Source organism: Ceratotherium simum, chromosome 7, assembly GCF_057802395.1.
Source record: "Ceratotherium simum simum isolate JZ-2026a chromosome 7, ASM5780239v1, whole genome shotgun sequence".
Classification (NCBI taxonomy): Eukaryota; Metazoa; Chordata; class Mammalia; order Perissodactyla; family Rhinocerotidae; genus Ceratotherium; species Ceratotherium simum.
The window spans coordinates 42887756-42914072 of NC_141906.1; positions in this window are offsets into that span (position 1 = coordinate 42887756).

Genomic DNA, 26317 nt, shown 5'->3' on the forward strand with positions numbered 1-26317 from the left:
CTAGCAGATTACATAGATTCTTATGTTTTAAGTCTCACATTTATATTTAGTCTCATATAATTGTATTGGTCTTTATATATTATTCATTACTTAACCCATATTTATTGAGTGGCTGCCTAGTATAGGCAGTGAGCCTACAAGATGAGTAAGATAAAATCTCTGCCATCTACTACCTCATAGGCTGGGTGTACACAGCTTTATGAACAGCAACATAGCAACTGGAGTAGAAGAAATGACTGGGGGAGGGTGGCCGGGATAGAGATGGAATGAAGAGGAGAAGAGCAAGAGAAAACATTTTATAATTTCTTAAGATAGTGCTTTTTTAAACAAGTAAAAACCTGTTATGATTTTTACTTCTTCGTTTTATGAGGATGTTGACTGTATGACTGTGGCTACCTAGAAGGTTAACGAGGGATTCACTGGATTTTCCACACCTCCTCTAACAGAGGCTAGTTGATTCTTGGTTTTATTGATGTGGTGCTACCTAGCCAGGACTATAGATTTATGTTCACTGCACAATAGCTTCTTGGAGAGCTGGGAGGCTGCTCAGTGATTCCTCATAGAGCTTGATGCTGACATGAAAATTTGAATTGCAGATGGCAACCTTGAGAATAGAAGAGCCTAGAACTGGCTGGGAACTTGGCCACCCTTTGGGCCCCTGCAGTTGGGCATAAATGTGTGAAGCATGTGGGCACAAGACAATAGCAAGTGGCGTCGTTAGCTATCAACAAGAAAGAGCATATTTCACCTAAAAATCTTCAAATTCTTCTTTCTCTCTCCACCTCTCCTCTTTGAACTCTATGCCTGAAAACAGCATAGGCTGTCCTAAGTCTCAGTTGAAGACCGTAGGTGGCCAAGAAACTTCTCCTCTACACTGTGACTTTTGATCTACAATGCCTAGTCCAGTGCCTGGCTCACTGTCCTACTTAACTAAGAAAGCTATTGTTGTTGTTGCTTACTTGTTTTTATCCCCCCTTGTTTGAAAAGGTACATTCATGCATTGCTTAACAACAGGGAAACATTCTGAGAGATGCATCGTCAGGCGATTTCATCTTCGTGCGAACATCATGAGGATTATTTTGGGCTGATTTTTTTTTTTTCTGCAGGAGAAGATTCTCCGTAAGCTAACATCTGTTGCCAATCTTCCTCCTTTTTTCTTCCTTTTTCCCCCCCAAGCCCCAGAACATAGTTGTGTATAGTTGTAAGTTCTTCTTGTCCTTCCATGTGAGTTGCCGCCACCACAGCATGGCTGACAGACAAGTGGTGTGGTTCCGCACCCAGGAACTGAACCTGGGACCCCGAAGTGGAGTGCGCTGAACTTAACTGCTAGGCCATCGGGGCTGGCTCTAGGCTGATTATTTTTAACAAACAAAAGACTCCGAAAGTTTTTATTGTTACCTTCCCCTTAACTGCCTAAAAGAATTCAGATTTCTTTTTTTTTTTTTTGAGGAAGCTCAGCCCTGAGCTAACATCCATGCCAATCCTCCTCTTTTTGCTGAGGAAGACTGGCCCTGAGCTAACATCCATGCCCATATTCCTCCACTTTATGTGGGATGCCACCACAGCATGGCCTGACAAGCAGTGCGTCGGTGCGCGCCTGGGATCCGAACCCGGGCCGCCAGCAGTGGGGCGCGTGCACTTAACCGCTACGCCACAGGGTCAGCCCCTAAAGCAATTCAGATTTAAAAACCTCTCAGGAAGCTCACTATCACCTTATGCTATCACCTTAGCATAACATGAACTAGGTGGTAGACAGGGAGGAACCTAGAAAACCCTGTTTGTTGGGCTCTTTCTGTGTTCCTCTGTTTCTGCGTGGCCAAACACTTGTTTTCCAAACTCTCGCTCATTTTCACCTACCTGTGAATTGCCTTCCTTCGCTTTGAAGTCCCTGACTCTCCCTACTCCCATCATTTTCTTTTGTCTTTAGGTGGGGATGGTATTTAAGGTGAGGGCTTTGGCCATTTTGTTGAGTTACTCGGTTCTCCTGGATTTCTCCCATGTAGACATGTTATTAAACTTTGTTTTTCTCTTGTTAATCTGTCTCATGTCAATTTAATTCTTAGACCAGCCAAAAGAACCTGGAAAGGCAGAAGAAAATTTCTTCCTCCCGTATAATATTTACATAAACCTAGATGGTATACCCTACTACACACCTAGGCTATGTGGTACTAATCTTATGGGACCCCGGTCATATATGCGGCCCGTTGTTGACCAAAATGTCATTATGCGGCATATGACTGTATTTAAGTTGGTCAAATGTTAAATATTACCAGGATAATTATTAGAAATAATGCTGAAGATTTAGAGCCAAATATAAGTAATTAGTCAAAGCTGTTTTTAAATACTTTTAAATTAAAATAGTATGTAGAGAATACAGAAAAATACACAAAAAACTCACAGAGAAAAATGCACATAGCTGCTCAAACTGAGCATGCCTACATCAAGAAACGTAACATCATCAGCATCATGGAAGCACCAGGTCACCTCATGCTCCTCCCTAAGGATGATTTTCAACATTGGTTGGCAGTGTCTGCCTCCTAGAATCATCGGTATATATGAGTTATTTTACTTATCTCCTCCATCAAACTGTGAAAAACATTAGTCAAGGACTGGGTCTTTTTCTCTTTTGTATCCAAATTACTATTTCAATGGCTTATAGCAGTTAGGAGTCAACATAGAAGTGTGTTGAGCTGTGGGTCAAATTAAAGTACCCAGAGCTCAGACATCTATCTCATGAGGAGCCACAGAAAAATCCTGTTTCCAGGTCGCATCTCAGTTTCTGATTTCCTCTATCAGATTTAGCTCTTTAGATGTACTTAGAGCTCTCAGAAAAGAAGCATATTCTAAACATAGTCTCTCTGGTTGAACATTAAAACACTGGAGTGGAAGGGTGATGACAGTAAAAGGGGTTAATTAGCATTTTGTGAACATTTGATAACACAGCTGCTTCCAATTCAATGACCAACATCAGACTTTCTCTAGAAATGTGCTCCATGGAAATTCCCATTTTTGTTTGCTTAAGTGGGTTGATGAGGCTTAGGTAAGCAAGTTGCAACACTGGGGAAAAAAAAAAGAGGCAAGACAAGTACCAACAAAGAAATTAAACTCAAGTGTGTGCTGGTATGCCAAATAGCCATGGGAAAATCAGAGCAGGGTCAGAGCCTTCTGGCAAGTTGCCTCTCTATTCATTATCCTGGCTTTCTTTAACTGGATTATAGCATGAATTTTGGTACATAGCTATTTCCTTTGCAGACCATTGTCCTTAGCTTAGATTTACCTCAGTTTAAATTATCTTTACTCTAGTCCTATGTCGAAATGCTACTGAGCATCAACTAAAAGAGATCACACTCTTATTACAAGAGGGGGATCAAGCAAGCTGTGACAGAGAGTGAAATAGTCAGTCTGGAAACATCTGTGGGAGTAACCAGATGTTTTAATTAGACGGTAACTGCAGGCTAAATGAATGACAGAAAAAGACAAAAGAGTAGATGACTCATCTCTGAGCAGATAAGAACATGAAAGCTTATGGATTTTCTCTTTTTTTAAATACTGTAGTTGGATTAAGCATCTGAAATCATCCCCCTCATGCCTTATATTTTTTGAAACCCTTTCTTTTGGATTAACTTTCTTGATTCATGGGTCGTACTCAAGGTTGACTGGTTTTGCATAGCAGATTTCTGGTGACTGGATTGGAAGCATCAGAGCCAGGCCATCCCTCTATGTCGGCTGATGCTGTGGTGGTGTGATTTCAAGGACGCCAGGAATGTCTTCACTCACATTTCTCTCTCCCTGAAGTTCATAATCCCACCATGAAGGATTCCTTTTTCATCAAAATCAACCAATATTTCAAACTTGGTTTTGAAATGTAAATACTGATACAAGGATTAACAAGTAAAATTCTGTCTGAATTTCTTAGGAAGCAAAAAAAAAGGGTGTGGGAAAAATTTGGAGGGGTGTATGTCATTGTTTCTTAAGAATGTAGCGCACTGGGGACTTCCCTGAGTTGGATTTTTAAATTCTAGCAATAAGCAGAAAAAGGAAAGCATTAGAGGTATATAGGAAGAAATAAAAAGGGAGATGAGGTTTCAGAAAGTGGAGAAGGTGAGAAGACAAGACCAGTTTTGGATTTTGAACAGATGACTTGACCTTTTTGAACCTCAGTTTCTTCATCTGTAAAATAGAACCAGTAAGATTTTCCAGAGATTCTTGGTCAACGATCAGAGGAGACTCTCTTTCTTTTGTCTGATGAATTAATTAACTAATTAATTTGTTCTCTTTACAAAACAAATAGTGTAAGATTTGGAATTTCAAGAGATTTATATCATCAAAAGAGTCTTTTCAGATATCTCCTGTATTTGTTTCTTGGCCTTCCATTGGGGAGAAATCTTTATTTTTTTTTTCAAAAGCTTATTGAAAGGATACTCTTCCTATCTTAGGTTAGAGACTGGAGACTAAAAAATGTCTGTGCAAGTTCATCGTTCATGGACATGATTTGATCAGTAATTTGAAAAGACAAGATGATTTCATGCTTTTTTTCTCTGTCCTTGTTATTTATTTAAGTAATTTTTTGGGAAGGCTTTTTTTTGAAGTACTCCAGATTGCTCCCGCTACTGACAGTTGATCTAACCCAAATTTTTTCTGGAAAGGGAGGAATGTTTCATGTCAAATATCCATCAGTCTTGGCTCCACAAGCCTCTAGAACAGCTCAGGATCACTACACGTTACATCTCTAGGTTGAGGAGAAAAGTAAACATGATACTATATGTAAGGTGCCCAGCAGAGAGACTACACCCAATATGAGTTCTTGGCAATTTACGTACTAAACAATTTTGAGAATAGCTTTCCTGAGTAGATTTTTTTAGTAGCACTGTATTTAATGCTATAAAATTGATTGTCCTCTTTGACTGACTGAATAGGTAAAACATGACCTGACAGAAAATTCAAATTTCAAGACACATTATATTTGTTTCTATGGGCACCCAGAAGTGTTACTACTGAAGTATTAGTACATTGGATATTAATGTATTAAGGCATAGCTTACCTGTTTAAAGCAAAACAAAAAACTGAGTGATTCAATGACTGGGAACATTGGGATATCATAAATTTTTTCATTACCAGTTGGCATGGAGTCAATTCCATGTACTAATTTAGACTTTTTCTGAAGCAATTTTCCATCTATACCACCTCTTGAGGGAGAGTTTCAGAAGCTTCCTTTGTAGTATATGGGATAGGTCTTTGCCTCTTCTTCTGCCTCTCTCTCCTCCTTCTTTTTCTTCTTGTGGTAAAATTAACTCTCAAGCTTAAAGCAGTTTCCTAGCTCTGACTGATTGGAATTTCCAAATTATGTTCACCCACGAATACAATCAGATTTGGGGAGCATCCTTAACCATTTCGGTTGTCATCATCTCCAGGCTACTCACAAATATTTCATTTCACGTCCTTTCTGTCACATAGAAAAATTACACTCCCCACCTACTTTAATATTGGGCATACTCATGTGATTTATTTTTCCCAATGGAGTCTGAATAAAAGTGGCATATGGCCCCTCCTGAGCAAAAGTTTTAAGAGCCATGCTCAATTTGCCTCATGTCTTTCCCTGCCAAAGTAATTGTTGAAGATTAAACCCTTACCACTGTGGGTCCCTGAGTGACTAGTATGAGCAGTCCTGAACTGCACTGGAAATATACAATGAAAAGAGAAATAAATCAGATGCTAAGCCATTGAGATTTGGAGGTTGGTTGTTACTGTAGTATAATCTAGACTATTCTAATAAAATACAGTCACATTATAGATTCTTAACCTTTATCTTCTCAGACTGAAAAAGTTAGTTTCTAATGATAGTCTTCAAGTCAATGCAAACACGTGCCATATGTTGATTATAAGATCTTATACTCACGGCTGGTGAAATCCTGGCTTGAATCTCTTCACTTTTCATCATCATCATCATAATCAGCATTACCAACGATGTACTTACTAGTAAATTACAGACTCTTAAAGTTACAGGATACAATAAGTTATCTTTCAACAATCTTATTTCAGAAATGAGGAAACTCAGATTTTCGAAAGATAAGAGATTTATCTAGGATCATACCATTAGGTTTCTTTTTAATTTTAACTTGTGATATTTTTCTAGATCTTGGCACTTTGTAACTCACTCCATTCCTTTATTCATTTAACTTTTTAAACTAAATTTTAAAAAGTGAATATTTGCTGGTTAGTGGAAAAACTAAGATTAGTCTTAACGATTTTTACTAGAGATCAGTGCTATTTCTAAGTGTACTCGTTTGCTAGGGCTGCCATAACAAAATACCACAGACTGAGTGGCTTAAACAACAGAAATTTATTCTCTCATAGGTCTGGAGGCTGGAAGTCCACAAGGTGTTGGCAGGGTTGGTTCTTCTGAGGCCTCTCTCCTTGGCAGGCTATGGTCTTCTTTTGTGTCCTCACATGGTCTTTCCTCTGTGCATGTGTGCCCCTGGTCTTTCTGTGTGTCCAAATTTTCTTTTCTTATAACAACACCAGTCAGATTGGATTAGGTCCAACCCTCACAGCCTCATTTTCCCTTAATCAGCTCTCTAAAGGTCCTATCTCCCAAATACAGTCACACTTTGCGGTACTAGGGGTAATGACTTCAAAATATCAATTTGAAGGGGACACAATTCAACCAATAATAGTAAGATATTACAAATTGATAGCACTTTACCTTAAAAACAAAACTTATGGTTAGAATCTCATTGTGATTTTCAGCAGCTTTAATGTTTATGGAATATCATCTGGTAGAGTTTGGCATAAAATATCTAAAAGACTTGAATGTTATTTGCCCATCTTACAAAAAGGCATTTAATCCCAGTGCTTAGACTATACCTACCCTTGTGCAGCTGACAGCTGAGATCCTCATGCTGAGCCATCCACAAACTGTAAGATAGACCACGTCTCTGAAGGGGGATTCTCCCAGATGCTAAATGGAAGCAGTTGTGTAGAATAATCTCACTCCCACTAATGAATGTCATCATACCTTCTCTTCTCTCTCTCTTCTTCCCTCCCTTCCCTTTTCTTTTCTTCCATAAGGCTCCTGTGAGTACAATGCCAGTTTCAGGTACTATGCTTGGAACCGAGTTTGGATAAACCATACTCCTGCCCTCCAGGGACTCATATCTAGGAGATGAGACAGACAAGTGATTGAGCAATTACAATACAATGTAATATGTGTAATGCTCTAGGCTCTATGAAAGCATGGAGGAGGGTTTCTTAAGTCACAATTGAGGGTGGAGGAAGAGTCTTATCCCTTACATTTCTACAACCGTTTTTTCTTTTCAAGGATATTCCTTTATTATCACCATTATATCCAAAGAGGTAGAGCATGTAGTACGAGGCATAACTGCAAAGCATGAGACTAATGTTCTAACTAATGAAGTGGGAAATATGCTGCAAAAGAAGTTTGCCCCTTTAAAGAAATCCCCTGAGAGGCTACTCTCTAATTGCAAAGATGTTGTCTCTTTGTAAAGCATTTTGGAACCTATTATTTGGTCACACTGTCAACTCTTCTAGAGCAGAACAAAGATTAATTTAATGTACAGCACAGGATTAAGGTTTATAGAACAAGTAAATCCAGAGACAGTGGTACATTTTTAATATCATAATTGGTGGATAATACTTGTTTCTGCGTGTTTTGGGTTTCTAGAGAGTTAAAACATCCAGATTCAACAAAATCATGATCAGACAAAGTAATGTTTGAAGTTCACAGTGAGGCATGGCTCTATAGTAATGGAACTGGATTTCTTGCAAACCAGCTCTGAAGACAATCAGAACAAAAGTAAAAAGAAAAGAAAGCAGGGTTTGATGAATAGTAATGTCATCCTCAAACGTGAAGAGTGCTGGGTGTAACGTAGGAGGAGATTGCTATAGAAAACCATAAGCACTGTCTAAGAAAAGCAGATTGTATTAAAGGTTTAATTTCTTCTGAGAACAAAAGCACCATCCCAGGGTTACTCAGACCTGAGAGGATTTTGAGTAAACAAAGTGTCCTAGAGCTGAATTTTGGGACTGAGGCTCAGAGTACTGCCTTACTCTGGACAGTGTAGAAAGAATTTGGAGTTCTCAGGAGCAAGCCAAGAGGCCCACCGGGAAGGAGAAGAGAGTTGGAAAAGGAGAGAGAGAGAGAGACCACCAAGATGAAGAAAGAGCAAGTGACACGGCTGTATCCAGGTGGCCAAGGGAAAAAGGTGGATTGGCCTAAGTGGGGTCTTGGTTCACATGGAGATTTGTTTGGTTCTTTGCTGCTCACACTGTTGTTACAAGTATGAGCACCATACCTGTATGATTTTGTTGTTGGTGTTTTTTAAGATCAAGGAAAAGATCTGAAATTCTGAACCTGAGTCAAAGTGGTGTAAATCAGAGGCACCATGCAAGGAAGATGAAATAATCCATAAATAGAACTGATTTGCATGAGGTGCTCAGAGCTAGAAGGGACCATGGAAACCTAAGTTCTCCAGGGATTCATAGAACTCTTAGACAGGGCTTTGATCGTGGCATGGGAGTTTTGAGTAGTTTTAGCTTAAGGAGCAGGGTTATCCCAGTTGACATATGGATCTCATGTAAAAGACAGTGCTAGATAGGATTTTTTTTTAAAGGAGAATATTTGATTTGAACAAACAGAACTATGTATCCTCCCTTAAATCCTTCTGTTTATTTTGTACAATTTGTTTGCAAGGATCTGTGGTATAATTTGATCCTGATGAGGGATGTGATGTCATGTGCAGAAAAAATGGGGTAAGCCAGACATAAAATCTGAGCACCTCAGTTTTGTTTATAGAAAAGTGATTCTAAAGCTCTTTTTTTCACCCAGAAATTTCTTCCTTTTCTTTCTTCCTTTGCTTTATTAAGAAAAGTTTCCCACCCATCTACTGCCACCATTATAGAGTTGATCATAATGTTTGCTGGGAATCCATTGTATTCTCTAGAAATTTCCATTTTAAAATTTTAGAGAACTTATATCTTCACATTTACTTTTCTACCCCTTTAGATTATGAGCTACTTGAGGGCAGGGAACATGTCATATTTATTTCTGTTTACCCTGAACCTGTTGCTTATATCAAATATCCAGTAAATGTTTATTGAATAAATGAATGGATTAGTGGTTAAATGTATGTATGTATAAATAAATGAATGATAATGAGTATCTAGGTTCCTAGAATTTATAAGCTAAATACAAGAAATTTTAAATAACAGAGTACGAGTGAAGACTCTAACCAAACTAAAGATTTTCAAATGTCGACACGAATTTTGCTTGACTTCCTTCTTGGAGACTGTTTCAGTTTGCTTGTTTTACACATATTTCATCTCCATGTATTTTTTCTAGAATTTCTGTAAGCCACCATCATCACCACCTCCCTGCCTCAAAAAAAAAAAAAAAAAAAAAAAAAACCCTTTCTCTGAGAAACAAAAGAGGAAATAAGTGAAATTGGTTTGCATGCCTTAATGAATTCTTATGATGAAAGAAAAACCTGGAAACACTTTCCATTACATTCAGCTGAACCATTTTTCAGTCTACATAACCTACTATCTAATTACAAACTTGAAATATTGTTAGGAATGGAGCAAAATCCAAAGAACCAATTACATCCCCAATCAAGGTTACTGGCAACGTGTTCAGCAGCTGGTGAGGGAAGAGAGGAAGTTGCTAAACCAGAAGATCTAATCAGTTTGTTGATCACATGAGGGGAAGCTCTTAAGCTTTCTTACTGCTGTTCTCATAGAGGATCCATATCACCCAGTCAGAGAAAAGGGACCTCTTTAAAGACATCAAACAAAGTTGATAACAGGACTCCATGTGTAAATCTGAACCCTGGGGAGAGATTATTGAGAGAAAACTAGAAGCATCAATTTGCCTTATTCCCCATCTTCTTCCGAGACCTGTTTAGAGAGCTGGCCAGCGTGAGCCGACTATTGTTGCTCTGCAGTCCACTAGAACAGAGTATATCACTGGAGGAAAAGGAATACAAGTGGGAGGGAGCTTTTGTGGGCCTTGGATTGTTATTGCACAGCAGAGGACCCTGACAAAAGGAAACTAGCTAGCTTCTGTGGCTTTTTTTTTTTTTTTAAAAGGAGAATACTTGATTTGAAAAAACAGAACTATGTACCCTCCCTTAAATCCTTTTGCTTGTTTCATACAATTTGTTTCCAAGGATCTGTGGTATAATTTGATCCTGGCGAGGGATGTGATGTCATGTGAGCAGAAGAAAAGGCTTATACTAAAAAAAAATTTTAAGACTGGAAAAAAATGTGAGCTAGAATAAGGAAAGGATGTGGCTTGGTGGCAAAAAAGAAAGAGGATGTGTTAGATGAGGAGCATGTGACATGTGAAATCCTAGGACTCAGAGGATCTGTTGTTTGGGGTGGGAAGGCAAGGCTGTTTGTGTAGAGGGCAAAGTCAGGAAACCACAGTGAGGGAGAGGGACGATTATACCCCTGGGCTGGAGGTGGCTGGAGACTCTAAAATCCTAAGTCAGATCCATAGACATCTGTTTCATTGTTTGTTTTGATAACTGGAGGCTACTGTGCACATCTGAGAAGAATGCGTGACTAACATTTTGCTTCTGATAGGTTCTCCACCCTGGATATATATTCGGATCATTTTTAAACGACCAATGCCCTGATATCGTATGAAGCTCTCTAGGTGATTTTAATATGCCACATGCTAGAGGAAGCACTCTCATTTTGCCCGGGGCAACTTCGATCTTGTAATACCCCCAACCGTGTTTCTTGACTTATTTAGCTTTAGTCACCATCTGTAGTGTAGTCACCTGCTGGTATAGCTGCCCCCTAAACTAGTGTTTTTCAAATTTAAGGTGCATAGGAGTTTCCAGGGTATCTTATAAAAGAATTTTAAAAGGACAGATTTTGATTTGGTAAATCTGGGGTAGGGCTGGAGCATCAACATTCTAACAAGTTCCCAGGCACTGCCCCTTTTGGCCTTTGAACACACTGTGAGTAGCAAGACCCTAAGTTACCCGTATTCACAGCCTTGTTCTCACTTCCGTTTTGGTGCAGCTTTTAGAGTCCAGGCTTTGGGTTCAGACCACATTGGCTTCTACCTTCTACCAGCTGATTGAGTCTGGACAAGTTTATTAACCTTGCTAACCTAGTTTCCCCACCTATGAAAAGAGGATAAATGAGGGTTTTGTGAGGATTATAAAAGATCATTAACTTAAAGTAGACTTACACAGGCCGGCCCTGTGGCTTAGTGGTTAAGGGCTTGCGCTCCGCTGCTGGCGGCCCAGGTTGGGACCCCAGGCGCGAACCGACGCACTGCTTCTCCGGCCATGCTGAGGCCGCGTCCCACATACAGCAACTAGAAGGATGTGCAGCTATGATATACAACTATCTACTGGGGCTTTGGGGGGAAAATAAATAAATAAAATCTTTAAAAAAAATAAATAAATAAAGTAGACTTACAGTGCAGAGCCTAGCACAAAGTTAGTGCTTAACATGTATTAACTATTATTATCTCTAACTCTTCAAATACTTTCATCATAGCTCCTTTAATTTTTTTCTCCTCTACTCCCTCACTTCTGTCGAATCTTATAGAAATTCTCAGCTCACCCAGCTGTCCTCTAGTCCCTTGAATCCTCCCAACTTCCCCAATCCATTGCTTCTCCTCTGGCCTCGCTTCCCTTTCCACCCACTTATGTTCTCTGGTCAATCGTATAGACCAGGCCTTCCATCCATTATCAAACAAATATTTTCTGAGCACCTGCTATGTGCTGGGCATCATGGTAAGCTCTAGGAGTATATTTAATATATTCAGTGATGGGCTGGTAAATTTTAATGATGGGCATGAACATGTATGTGTACATATGCATACGTACATACATGTATACATATTTTATATCAAAATTGATAAAAGAATGTATAGCATACAATTTTCAATACTCTTTTTTTTTTTGTGAGGATGATCAGCCCTGAGCTAACATCTGCCAATCCTCCTCTTTTTGCTGAGGAAGACTGGCCCTGGGCTAACATCCATGCCTGTCTTCCTCCACTTTATATGGGACGCCGCCACAGCATGGCTTGACAAGCAGTGCATTGGTGCGCGCCCGGGCAGCCGCAGCAGAGCGTGTGCACTTAACCGCTGTGCCACCGGGCCAGCCCCATCAATACTCTTTATTATAAATTTCATAGAGCCAATTTGCTCCCACAGAATGTTTTTGTTCTTTTTTTTTCTTTTGCCAGACTCCTGTATCTTCAGCCAACCTATGGCTGCAACTGATGGATGAATGTAGTTCACATATGAATGTCGCTTGATATTTTTTATATTAATGAGTAAAATGAAAGCGAAACAAGGACATACGTAACTTCATTCATTTGTCAATAGCGTGAGCTGCTTCTTTGCTGATCATAGGTTTTGAATACTGGAAGAATAATATTTCTTCAAGTTTTTGTGTAATGGCTATCGGTACAGTTTTTAAGCTTAATCTATATCATTAACATTTTCACCATCATTTTCTTAAGTCTAGACAAGAAAATAAATAATATAACAAGCCATCAAGTAGTGTTTGCTAATTTCTGTGGTATAAATACTCCCACTATGGCCGATTTCAAGCCACCAATGTGACATCACTGAAGAGGGAGTTGGGAAGAGATGTGCAGTCGTGTTTCCACCATAGGGATACAATCAGTGAGAACAACTTCAAGAGAATAGATAAGAGTAAAGAGGACTATAATAGATAGGAGGTGATGGGTTCTATTTATTAGCTTTTGAAAATATAATTTATTTGACTGTAAACTTTGACTTTTAAATAATATCTATGTTTAACAGCCAGATTGCAAAATTTCTGAATATTTAATAATAGGCATTTGCTAGTTGGTACAGGCTGGCTCCAAAACACCACTGACTTGTGAAATAGACACAGTCACTGCCCCCATGAAGCTTATAGTCTAGAAAAGGAACCAGAGAAATAAGTTGGGCATGGGTCCCATAAGGACACCTAAGCAGAACTTGGAGCGATCAGTGGGGTAGGCAGAAATTTGACTCCGATGACCTTCACCCTCTGGCTGTATGCCCATGAATATGTTATGTTACATGGCAAAGAGACTTTTCAGATTTAATTGAGTTTATAAAGTAGTTGACCTTAAGATAGAGAGGTTGTCCTAGATTACCCAAGTATGACTAACGTAATCACACGAACTCTTAGAACAGAGGAGGAGGCAGAAGCAGAAACCAGAGAGATTCAAAGCACCAGAAGGATTTGATGCACTACTGTTGGCTCGAAGAGGAAGAGGACCACATAACAAGGAAAGGCGGACCACAGTTCTATAACTACGAAGAACTGAATTCTGCCAATAACCAGTAAATTTAGAAGAGGAACCTCAGCTCCAGATGAAAACCACGGTCCTGGCCAATACCTTGATTTTAGCCCAGGGAGACTTTAAGAAGATAATCCGGCCACACCATGCCAGACTTCTGACCTAGGGAAACAGCGAGATAAAACGTTTGTGTTGCATAGAGCTGCTACACGTGTGGTAATTTGTTACACATCAATAGAAAACTAATACAATCAGTAAAGAACAGATCAAAGTAATAGTTATTGAGGAAGAGCAGGGGAAGAATGTTCCAGCACCTTCAGGGATCCAGAGGTGTTTGGAATGTACAAGAGGAAGAGAAATGAGAAATGAAGATGGAGATGAAGTGGGTCTGATCATGAAGAGCCTTTTAAGTCAGGAGAATATTTTGAACATTTTCCCAAGAGCAAAGGGAACCAATAAATTATTTAATATGATCGGTTTGCATTTATGGAGAATGGATGAAAGGGGGTAGACTGGAAGCAGGCAGATAATCAGGAGGCTTTGGCAGGAGCTCAGGCAAGCATGCTGAAGATGGAGAAAAGTGGACTGAGGATGCCTAACCCTGGATAGCGACTATCATCTGCTCGTTTGTTCTTTCTCATTTCTACTCCTCAGTTCAGTTCAACAATCACTTATTTACCACCAACTACGTGCCAGGCACCATGCCAGGCAGCAGGGATACCACTCCAAGCTCCCAGACCTCAGCAGGGATCCTGTTGCTGCCCTTTCTTTTTCAGAAGTCGTGCGGAGTAAGATAAATATAGTTTATGGATTCCCAAAACTAGTTCTGCCACTTATCAAGTGCACAACCTAGGGCAAGTCACTTAACCTTTCCAAGTTTCCCTTTTCTGATTTGTAAATAACTGTTATAGTTACTTCAGAAGGCTATTGTGAGAATCAGATACGAAGTGCATAGAAACTTTGAGTCATAAATGCCCTGGTCAAATGATTTATTTTCTTCTCTTTATCTTCCATGTGCTCCGATTCTTCTCATATTCGTTTTTCTCTCTCCTCTTGTTCATTTTCCTTATTAAATTAGTTCAACAAATAAACTTGAGAGCCTAGGATATACTATTCACTCATCTAAATGTCCCTATATATTTATTTTACACACACACACAGTTGCTGCCCTGGAGGGAGCTTACTCTCTGAACACTTAAGGATATACAACACAGCTCACAATGTATTTTAAGTGGAAAATAAAAGTAATTACAAAATATGTTAGATTGGGCAAGCATGTGTTTGTGTGTGTATGTGTGTGGTGTGTGAAAGGAAGAAAGAGAGACAAAATATCAATCTATGCATAGAACCAAAAATTGGAAAATATACCTCAAAATGTTTTTATCTCTAGATGATTTCATTTGGCTTACTTTTCCTATTTTCCAAATTTTCTGCAATAAATATATCTTATAATTAGAAAAGTAACCCAACACATTTTAATAAAAATATAAAGTGGCAAGTGCTATGAATAAGTTATACACAGGATGTTATGGGAGTGGATGGATGTTTCTGAATTAAATGATGCCTGAGTGGAATCTCTATGCTCAGCTCTGAGGGACAAAAGTCTTCTAGGAAAGAACCTAGGGAATGACATTCCAGAGGGAGGACCCAGGAGGAGTAGAGTCCCAGCATGGAGTGGTCAAGAGACTGTATTATGTGTGTAGTTCCTGTTGCCTGAAGTGTGGCTTGGGATGGAGCAGGAGATGGGAATTGAATGCCGTGCTACGGGTCTTAGATTTTACGCTTTAAGTGCTAAGGCATTTAAGCAGAGATTCACTTATAGTCAGACTTTCATTTTTGACAGACTACAGTGATGGCAGTGTGAAATGCATAGAATGGAGAGGTGAGAGGCAGACAGGAAGCATGGAGACTTGTCAGGAAGCTAGTGTCCAGGTAATAAATGATAAAAGTCTGGACCAGGACAACATAGTGAGAATGGAGAGAAATATTTCTGAGATAATTAAGAAATATTTAGGGCTTATTTCCCATTCTGCCTATTCATACTATATTACTAAATTAGCAACACCACAACTCATATAAGAGAGTACACTTACGTGCCTATATAACATGCCTGCATGATTTTCCAACTGAAAGAAGACTGTCAAAGGGATGGGAAGGCCAAGACCCAAAGACCTTGGAAACCTTCATAACTTGGCTTAGGACTAACTTCTGCAAGCCCAGAGGAGGCATTTGGAGTTAGAAATTGCTGTCTTCTGGCCTAGACGAGGCTGTGGAGAGACCCCAGAGGAAGATCCTACAGGGCGAGCGGGACCCTACAGGACCCCAGACGAACAACTGTGGTCACATGGATAGTCAAAGAACAGGCTGTGCAGAGATGTGACTTGCAAAGGGAAAGAGGGAGTTTTTATTTTGAGTCATGCTTAGTGTTTGTGGGAGAAGGATTTCCAACTGGCATAGAGCCAGGAATTAACAGCGAGAGCAAAGATCCTGAGTGTGTCATGAGAACGGGATGTCAAGACAAGTTTGCTGGCAGTTAGAAACAACATGGCTGTCTAGGCTAAGGAGGGACAGAGGGCACAGGGAGGAGTAAATTCTCCAACTCCCTTTGGCCCATGTTTTACCTCATTCAAGGTCTGCTTTATGTTTGTGGCAAGTGAGCAAATGCTGTCCTGGTGTGATTTTGAGGCTTTTTCTTAAACCTCTGTTCCTGACCATCTACATGGGAAGAGTCTAAAATCCTTTGATTAAGAGACAAATCTTCCTCTTTCACATACAGAGTGAATATTGGTACTGAAATCCAAACCAAGTTGTAAGAGACTGACGTCAGCCTTCCCGCTGGCAGGCCAGATGTGGACAGGGACTTCAGGTTCAGAAGTCTGAAGCACCTATGACGCCTGCCTCCTGAAGTCATGCCCAGAGAGGGTCACAGTATCATTTCTCTGAAGAGCTTTCTGAGCTCTGCTGCTTGGGGAAGTCAAACCTCCAGTCAGGTCTGAGGGGGCTGACAACCTGAGGTGATCCCTAAGACTCTTTCCATTTGCACACTTAGATTCCATGGACCAGGAAGACAGATAATAACAATTATTTGGAGTTTTTGCAGGAACTTAGAGGAACCTACAAAAGTGAGCTTTCCACAACAGGATAACATTGGATAGAAACTGGACCAGTGTAGAAGGCCACAGGTGAAAATCACAGGAATGCATTTTTTTCAGTGAGGCCTGTTCTGAGTTTCAAAGGGATATGCCATGCACTAGCCCTACGTTAAAGTATATTTGGCATTTGGGAGGGAAGTGTCTTTTTGTGTTTATTTCTTTTTACTCAAGTGAAAATTCTTTCTTGGGCAAAAAGCCCCAAAGCACAGGAAATATAGTTCAGTGGCAATGGGGGGTGGGGGGAGATGACAGAGAGCTGCTTTTGGCCCCGAAGTCTTCAGAATGGACACCAGGAAATAACCTGTCATGTGACCTCCAGGAACCTGAAGACTTAAGGAAGCACTTTTCTGAGAAGACTTGTCTGGCAAATACCCCACCCACAGCTTCCTCTTGCCAGCTAGTCCTAAAGCAGTTCACAATTGACAAGGCCAGAGCATCTACCTTGATCCCCTCTCCCCACCCTCCAGTGCGGCTCAGGTAAGCCTACACATTTGTTTCCCTTCCTCCTTGGCCGCCAGCTCTCTCCTGGGGTAAATACTCCCCTGGGTATTTTCTTTCTTTCTGTTTATTACCATTTTCCTAATCCTTTACCCTTAACAGATTTTCTTTTTAAAATAGAATTGTTGCCAATGAAATAGAATGAAGTGTACCTTATAATTTTAATGGTAGTTAGGCCCAGGAGGGCACACAATAACATTTTTCTTGCCTTTTTCTGTCTTTCATTTTGTGTTTTTTTTTAAGCACTTGTTTGGGCTCCACTTCTGTCTGCTAAGTCTTTTTGCTGGGAGTGGCTGAAATTGCCCTGGGGAGGGGATGTGGGTGGAGTAAGCAAGTCAGAGAGGCAGAGCAGGATTCCTGCACTGATTACCAAGTAAAACTGTGTGTGTGTGTGTGTGTGTGTGTGTGTGTAACTATGACTTGGAAAAGGTTAATTATCATATTTCCAATTGTTAGAAGCAGAGCAGATAAGTCAGTGAGCAATATTAAACCTGAATTTTGATCCTCTATTTGAAATTTCCCTGCAGCAAAGGCTTTGGGTCCAATTCCTATGTTGCCTCTAAGGGTCCCAGTTTGTGGAATGCCAAGGTCTGGATGGCCTAGAAATCTTCAAGTTTCCTCCCCTAGCCCTCCTCCTCCCCACATTGCCTCTTTCCTACCACATTCTATTTAGAATATCATCTTAACTTTTCCAGAAAGACAGCTAGCTGGCAAAGCATACCTTTTTACTTCTTTGGATTAGACAAAAATTCTGTGATCTTTCTGTCTCTCTGTGTCAAAATGCTACCTATCTTTCAAAACACAGACAACATACTTCCTTCATCATGAAGCCTCCTCTAATTCTTCCACACTAAAAAATAAAAAAATTTCATTAAAAATAAATAAATAAATAAATAAAAGATTTCCCTCTCCTAAACTTCCACAGAGCATTTAAGAGTACATAGTAATTAATCTATAATGAGGATTTAGTGTATTCCAGGTGCTAGGTTAAGCACTTTACATGTATTAACATTGTTGTAATTGCAACTTTTATCTCCATTTTGTATCTGAGCAGAGAGATGCAAAGATGATTAGGTGACTTGCCATAGGCCATAGGTAAATGTCACCACCACTTATTTGCTGTGTTGATAGAGAAAGTACTCTTTAACTTTTACTGATGTGTTTACTAAGTATGTCTAATCTATCTTTTGCTTGCAACAATAACTAACCTTTGCAAAAGGCTTTACATTTTACCCGTTCATCAGCTCACTAACATCAAAAACACTCTTGTGATGTTGCTATTCTATTTTCCTAATTTTATCAATGAGTTTGACTCCCCACATTCCATGGGAAGTATGTTGCAGAGCTAAAATTGGGCCAGGTGATTTGATTATAGATTTCACCCTACCTCAGGCCACTGATATCCCTTGCCTAGCCTCACTCAAGGTCAGCGTGGTGTTTTCAGTGTGTTCCTAGGGCCAGACCTCTCCCTTCACCGTAGCTACCTGAAGGCCTACTCTGGAGACAGGCCAGGGGCATGGCCCATACTGGCCCAGGCTTAACCTAAGAGCTGCCTTAAGGAGAGAGGGCTCAGATCTTTCTCAAGCTGTATTATTTTGTCAACCTACAAAAATAGAAGGCAAAGCATTTACTTGGTATCAAAGAATTGCAATTTGAGGAGCACAGATTCAGATCAAACCCAAATAGTATTCTAATTACAGGAGAGGAGTTTAGGATTTTTATGGGGAAAAGGGAGGATGAGGTGAGTTGTGTTAAAGAAGAGTTTATTGGTGCTGATAAGGTAAGGCTAGGTTTGTACTTCACAAAGTCCAGTTTCATCAGTCCTTACAAACAGAATATTCTTGTCTTTACTGACTTCTTGGAATGTTGACAGTTTGGTCCAGTTTGGAAGATAATGACAATAAGATGTGCAAGGCAATTCCTCTGAAATGGCTGCTCTGGTTTTATTTTATTATTTTAAAATGGTTCCAGTTGTGTCATCTTTCACATTTTCCCCTTTTGATCAGGATCTTTCTCTGAAAGCATCACTGATCAAACCGTGGAAAGCATTTTTGATCGACTATTAGAAAGCATTGCTGATCCACCATCAAAGCATCGTTGGTCCCTCGTCTCAAGGAAGACTCATTCATGGTTTGTCATGTCCCACATAGAAGGGAAAGATGTTTCCTTAGGAGGCTTTAGGCCACATTTGAGCACCAGAGCACCAGAGCAGAGGAAGTCTCTACCACCAAGTTCTTTTAAGGGTAAACATCTTCTGCAGTTCCTTGAAATTTCTCATGTGAAGTTTCATAAGCCTTAGTAATCATTTGAATGTGATGAGTGACCATTATCCGAGTGGTGATTTTATAACATCAAGCTATGCAGAGGAGACAAAGCTTTACAACAATGAGAATTCCTGCAATAACAAACAAAATGCTAAGTCCAAGTTGGAGAACAGACCTGAACCAGGAGACAATGCCTGAGGGCAGCCAGCTAAAGAGATCAAAGAACCACAGGATGTCAGTGGGCACTGCATTTAACCATTTGGCCTGGGCATGAATTCTCTCTAGTTCTGTCTCTACCTTGCCAGAGGTGTTTACCCAAGTACAACAAGAGGTACTTACAACAGTTACAAGTGTTACCTCTTAAATCTCTGGAGGTTTAATTGGCTAGGTGAGAAGTTCTAGACGCTTAGCACAATGAATTAGGGAAGGAATGGCAGAGAGATTGGTAATTAAATGTACTAAAGGATTCTCCAGATTCACGTACAGAATGAGGCTTCTGATGACAAACCCAATAGTCAGAAAGATTTCCCCCTTTTGGAATAGTGGGAGATGGGGATAGGAGTATTGTCTTTCCAAGAAAGAAAGGGAGACAATAAGGCAAGAAGCAACAGCTAGTAACAGGTATACAGGCCTGGTCTGGCCATCTTGGAAAAGCTGTCTGCCTCGGATGTCGGCTGCTTCTTTTCCTAGTCAATTTGATTTGGAAGTCTCTGGTGTTTGCACAGGACTGGTTGTCAGGTGGAACCTTCTTTAGCTGTGAGATGTATCTTCAAAGTTCAATGCCTTTTAGTTCTGGAGCAGTGTCAGTGGTCAGGAGCACTTGGTAAAGTCCTTTCCAATGGAGCTCGAGGGCTGTCTTCCTCTCATGATGCTTCCAGAATACCCAGTTGCCAGGCTCTAGACTGTGATCAACAGGATTCTTTAAATCGGAATCCAGGAAATCTTCTTTAACCTGTTGATGATAGGCTTGAGTATGAGACATTAGAGACTTACAATAAGTAGCTGGTCATATGAGCATGAGACAACAAGGGATCAGCAGAAGGTTGTATACCAATAGACACTGATCTGCCAGTGACCATCTCAGGTGGAGTCAGTTCATGTTTTTCAAAGAGGGCACTGTGGGCAGTTGGCAAGACCAAAGGCAATACCTTAGGCCAGGGGAGTCTTGTCCACAGGTATATAACAAAACCTCAAAGACAATTAACAGGACTAGAATCCAGCATCTATGAAGGTGCAACATAATTTTTCTCTCCACAATTACCTTCATTATTTATTTTACCAAAGATAATCACAGTAAAGCAAATTTGTTTATATTAAAAAATAAATATAATCAGTTGGCCTGATTATTTACCTAAGTGAAAATAAGAATACTCACTGAGAATTTCTGAATTCTGGAGGGATCAGGTAGGGAGAAAAGTAAATGTTTCATCTTTGTTCACAAAGGCATATCTTATCAAATTGTTGATAGCTTAAGAGAAAAGATTTTAAATCTGGAAAAACAAAAGATTAGAGCATCCTCCTTGGTTCATGTGGTTCTAGGTAATTCATATTTATTCTCGATCTTTTGTTAGCAGTTTTATGAGACCATCAGTTTCTCTGTTACAGTTCTGTAATTTCTTATCTAGTTCAGTTTTATGATTTGCAAGTTTATCAGAAACCTGTATCTAGGGTGTCAGAGTTCTTTCCATGAATCTAATTTCTATCATTTAACTTGATTTAGCAAAACTCTAAGGTTTCAAGTTTCCAAAAGGTTTTGAAGTTATTTTTAAGTACATATACCATAATGCATACTTATTGTTAAAAATTTCACCTAAAAACCTTTACTCTTACATCTATTTGTTTAACTTTTAGTAAACCTACATAGAACAAAAGTTTTATATCACATTAATTTGAAAAACATTTGGGTTAGTTTCTATTATACTCAGAAATAATTTATAGAAGTGCTTACTCTAAGCCAATTAAATAGAGCTCTTTTAGAAATTATACTACCCAAAGGTAGAAAAATATCACATATATATAACATATATATGTATAGACACACATACATAGAGACCACATAGCTATTGTTTTTAAAATTGTTGTCATGAATCAGGTACAGTAATACAAAGCTCACTAGTTATGAAAGAATAGGTTGATCCAAATTTTGTTTCTGGCAGATGGAATAAATTAAGGTTACCCGATTAGACGGCTAAAGCTTTTTTTCTATTAATACTGTGGAGAAGACACTTAAGAGACTAGATTTTGGACAAGGGTGCTTCTGTAGCTGCTACATCTCCAAAAGCCTCTTTCACCTCTTTTTTCTTCAGTCTTAGGAATTGGGGATGGTCTACATAACAGCTCCTGGAGAGGTAATAAGGTTTTGAGATAAATAGGGGAGGTTCTTGGGATTGGTGAAAGGGAATGGCTGGAATCTGAACTGCCTCTAGAACTGAATTTCTAGTTTTGCAAAGATCTGTAAGATAAGGACAGTTTCAATTCCTCAGAAATTGGGTTGTAACTTAAATGACATCGTAGGTTGATCTACCTGTCCGGCTACGCCATCCCTAATTTATTTCTTTCCCTCTGGGACATGGTTTTATTTTAACTGAGGGAAAAAGGCCCATAAAAAAAATTCCTATCAGTCTCCGAATATCAGCTTCCAATTTGGCCAAACTTTTGATCATAAGTTACTAAATGCTTTCAAACATCTTGTCAGGTTTCAGCCAGGACAAACAGTAAATACCTCTGGCAGTATTAGACAACACCATTAATTTTTAATTTTAGTTTCCCTTTGACTGTTTAAGGATATAACACAGCAGTTTACCAGAAAATCTCTGAGTCTCATTAACTCTGGGAGGGGCCCACAGAGGGCCCTCCTTTGAAGGTAGATATGAGGGTGTCTGTAAAGCCATTAACTTAACGGACTTTTGTATAGTCTTTTCATTTAGGTGCCTCATATCAATTTTTTTCTAGGTTTTTGCAACAAAACTTTTAACAAGGCTATTTTGGAATTTTGAAGCCTTTGCTTCTAAGTGCATTTCTTAAATGATCTTATCCAATCAGAACGTTCCTTCAAATGGCCAATGTCATTCCCTCAAGGCTGGTGGCAGTTTGGTAAGACACTAGCCACAAATGGAGTTCAACCCATGTTTCTGTCCAGCCATATCTGACCACAAATTGGGTTTAACCCGCACTTTCTGTCCAACCTTATTTTGGGGCCCCCAACCTAATGGTTACCAAGCCAAACTCTTAGTACATGAAATACGCTTAGTAAGATCTTGCTGTTCTTTGCAAATATTTGCAGCTTCTGAGACCATAGCTTTTATGCAGGTGTACTGGAAGGTGGTGTGCTTGGCTCTTTAGAAATTAAAGATTGCATTCAATTTGTCTGGATCTCAGTTCTCAAATCTAGAGTGCAAAAACAAGTTTTGGAAGCTCAAAAGAACCCTAAAGTGGTCACTGTAATTTAAATCATCTTTAGTATTATTAGTACACTGGGATAAAAATTTACAAGAGGAAGAACTGTAGTTCCTAAATATAAAGCCAGCTGGAGTTCCCAAGGGAGCAACTTCTTGGGAACCTTTAGAAGATGAAAGTCCCATGGTAAAGGAAAGCATGCAACTTAGAATGACTATAGGGTTTTTTTATATGCACATTTACAGGATTAGCTAAGCCTTGGTTCCCTTGGAGCCAAACTAATACCTAAGAGGGATGTGCCGCAGGATTGGGGATTGTGTGATGTTTTTACAGTGTACCTCATTGTACCGAAGTTTTCTTGAGGTTGACAAGTGACCTAGCATCAATCTAACCTGTTCTGTGATCAACTTATCCTGTCACGGGAGACTTCTTGAGGTGGTGAGCACCCTAATGGGAGCTCTTAAATGCTTAACCTTTGCTCACCAGTTTTGCAACTTTGGCTTCCAAGATGCCCCTTAGCAATAGCTTTTACCTCATGTGCATATTAATCCACAGCAAAGTTTGTCTAAGCAGAAATTTTTACCAAGGGAATCTCTTCCAAAATGCAAAGCACTCACATATCTATCAAGGGAATCCCTTCCCACAGCAAAAGCTGCATCGGTGCCATAACCAAGGAGGCCCCTGATCGCTTAAGAGAAACCTCTCCTGAGATGATGAAAACCACCGCACTGATCCCAAAGAAAGGCACTGACCTCAACCACAGTGGGGGAGGTCCGAGCCTGAGAGGTCCCATGATTGGAGGAGTTGGCAGTCTGTGGAAGTGGCTGAGCACACAAGGGGGGCTTGTGTTGCTATTTAACCAGTTTCCAGGGGATTTGGGTCCACAAAGATGAGATCACTTTGGGTCCCACTTTCTTACATCATATGTCAACCTACAAAAAACAGAAACCAGTTTAAGAGACAAAGCGTTTACTTGAGATCAAGGAATTTCACTTTGAGGAGCACAGATTCAGGTAGAAACCCAAATAGTGTTCTAATTACAGGAGAGGGGCTTAAGGTTTTTATGGGAAAAAGGAAGGATGAGGTGAGTTGTATTAAAGAAGAATTCATTGGTGCTGATAAGGTAAGGCTAGGTTTGTACTTCACAGATTGGTTAGCAATTCAGTCATCAGCAAAGTCCAATTTCATCAGTCCTTACAAACAGGATATTAACTTCTTGGAATGTTGGCAGTTTGGTCCAGTTTGGAAGATAAAGAAAATAAGATGTGCAAGGCAATTCATCTTAAATGGCTGCTCTGGTTCTATTTTAATATGGCTCCAGTCACGTCATCTTTCAGAATTTGCAACAAGATTGCTGGGTTCACTTTATTTTGGGTCATTATAGGGACTCATAGAATGTAAGGAGCCAGGTCAACATGACCAGGTCAATATATCTGGGCTTTTACCTGACCAAGTCTTGATATTGGTTCACAGAATGGTTCCTCCTCTTCTCTGAGAATGGAATAAAGGCCCAGTTCCATTTGGCCAATACATACTAAGCAAAACTAAAGTGGGATAAAGGGTCACTTAACTGAATCCTGAAGTAGTTAAAAGACATGTTATAGTTCATTTATCCTTTTAGTAGTTAAAGGACATGTTATAGTTCATTTATCCTTTTAGTGAGTAAATGACGAGCACTTACTATATACCAGATTCTATGTGCATGTTAGATTTTAGGAGTACAACAGTGAAGAAGAATTTTTCTACACCTTCAAGAATTTTTGTCAACCTGAATAAAGAGGTAAACTGAGGCAAGCTTAAATTACCAGAAATTGAGTTTACTTGGGAATAGCAGAGGAATTGCAATTCAGGAAACACATGCTATAGCCAGCTACAGGCGAGCCCGTTGAGGATTTGGGGCAGGCTGTATTTATAGGCAAAGAGTGTAAAGAGTGGGAAGTCCAGTCAGAGTCTAGCAGTAAGCTCATTGGCTTGAGGATGGGAAGAGATTCTTAGAGGATGTTCATTAGTCAGGAGATAAGTCTCTATCTTCTGTATATCAGGCACATACAGAAAATCAGTCTCTCAGTTCTTAACTTCTGTTCTGACAGCACATACATGACATTTTAATTTCATATCCTCCAGTTCCATTTTAGGTTGAAATCCTTTCACAATTTCCTAATCTTGTCAGAGAGATATGCAAAAAAGCAGTTGTCATGCAGTGTGACGGTTGCTCACAATGACAAAAGCAGGGGACTGTGCAATCAGAGAAGGGAATCACTTACACTCCAGGGAGTTGGACAAAGAAGAAGGTGATCATGGAGGGGAGGAAAGTGATTGGAGGAATGAGATACAGGGGAGAGCATTCTGGGAAAAGGAGTAGCATGCACATAGGATAGAGATAAAAGAGAACACAGCAAGGTTGGGGAGGTGGTGGGAGTTCAGCACTCAGTAGGACTGAAATGCACTTGTACAGTAGGACTGGAATGCATTCCACTTCTAGGAGCTTAGAGCGACTGCTGGTCTCAGGGTTTTATGCTTCTCAATCTACTCATCTAACAACATGTCATAACACACTAAGGGAATTCCTCCAGGTCTTTAGACAAAAAAGTTCCAACTCTGTTAAAAATAATTTATGCTTATAGTGCCTAGTATCTTGATTCAGAAATAAATGGATGGAGAATAGTGTTCTGGTTACTAGGCTGTATAACAAACTGCCCCAAATGTAGTGGCTTAAAAATGACAACCATTTTATTATGCTCACAGATTTTGTAGATCAAGAGCTCTTAAAGGACCCATGAGGAAGCCTGTCACACTGGTATGGCCTAAGACGACCCACTACAGAGTGTAGAATCTGCCTTCTGGTGGACCACTTGGACTGTGTAGTGTGTGGGGGGCAAGCCAGGGGCATGTTTGAGTTTGCTTGGAGGCAGACTTCCTCCTCTGGTTACCTTGGTCCAGGCCACTCAACTGGGCCTTGCATGGCCTTCCAGTTAACTGGACTCCCCAGCCAAGTTGCTTGGCTGAGGCCTTTACTGTCACTCTACAAACGTTTTATGAATGGACTTATTTCCTGAGGCCACCATGGCCCCTCTTGACTACCCTCCTATCCTGTTTGGTCTCATCCTTCTTCCCTTCAGCTCGGAACTAAGCCTGAGTTGAGATGCCTGGATACTTGCACAAGAACTAGAGTCTGTACTCCTGTTAGATTCCTGAGAGTTCTCAAACCTCTCTGTTTTTTTTCCTCTTCTTCCACTCCAGCAACTTTGAAGAAGCTTATCAAAGGTAAGAGTAGGAACCATGTCTCATAGGTTTCTTTTCAACATTTTATTCTAAAATAATTTACTTATTTTTTGAATAGGCAATGCATTCAAATAGATCAAAATTCTAAAAAGAAAATGTATAAATAAATAGATTTCCTCCTACATTATCACGTGTCTCATACATCTCTCCAAGTCTTCTAGTGTAAGATCTCAAAATACTCACTGAATTTTAAGTCAAGTTTCTAGCCAAGTACATACACATAACACACGAGATGGATTTACCATGAAGCTAATGAATCTTAAGCTTCAGGGCCCCTCACTTGCTTGGGCCCTGTCTTAGTCTATTCAGGCTGCTATAACAAGCTATGATATACTGGGTGGCTTACAAACAACAGAAATTTATTTCTCATAGTTCTGGATGCTAGGATGTCCAAGATCAAGGTGCCAGCAGATCTGGTAT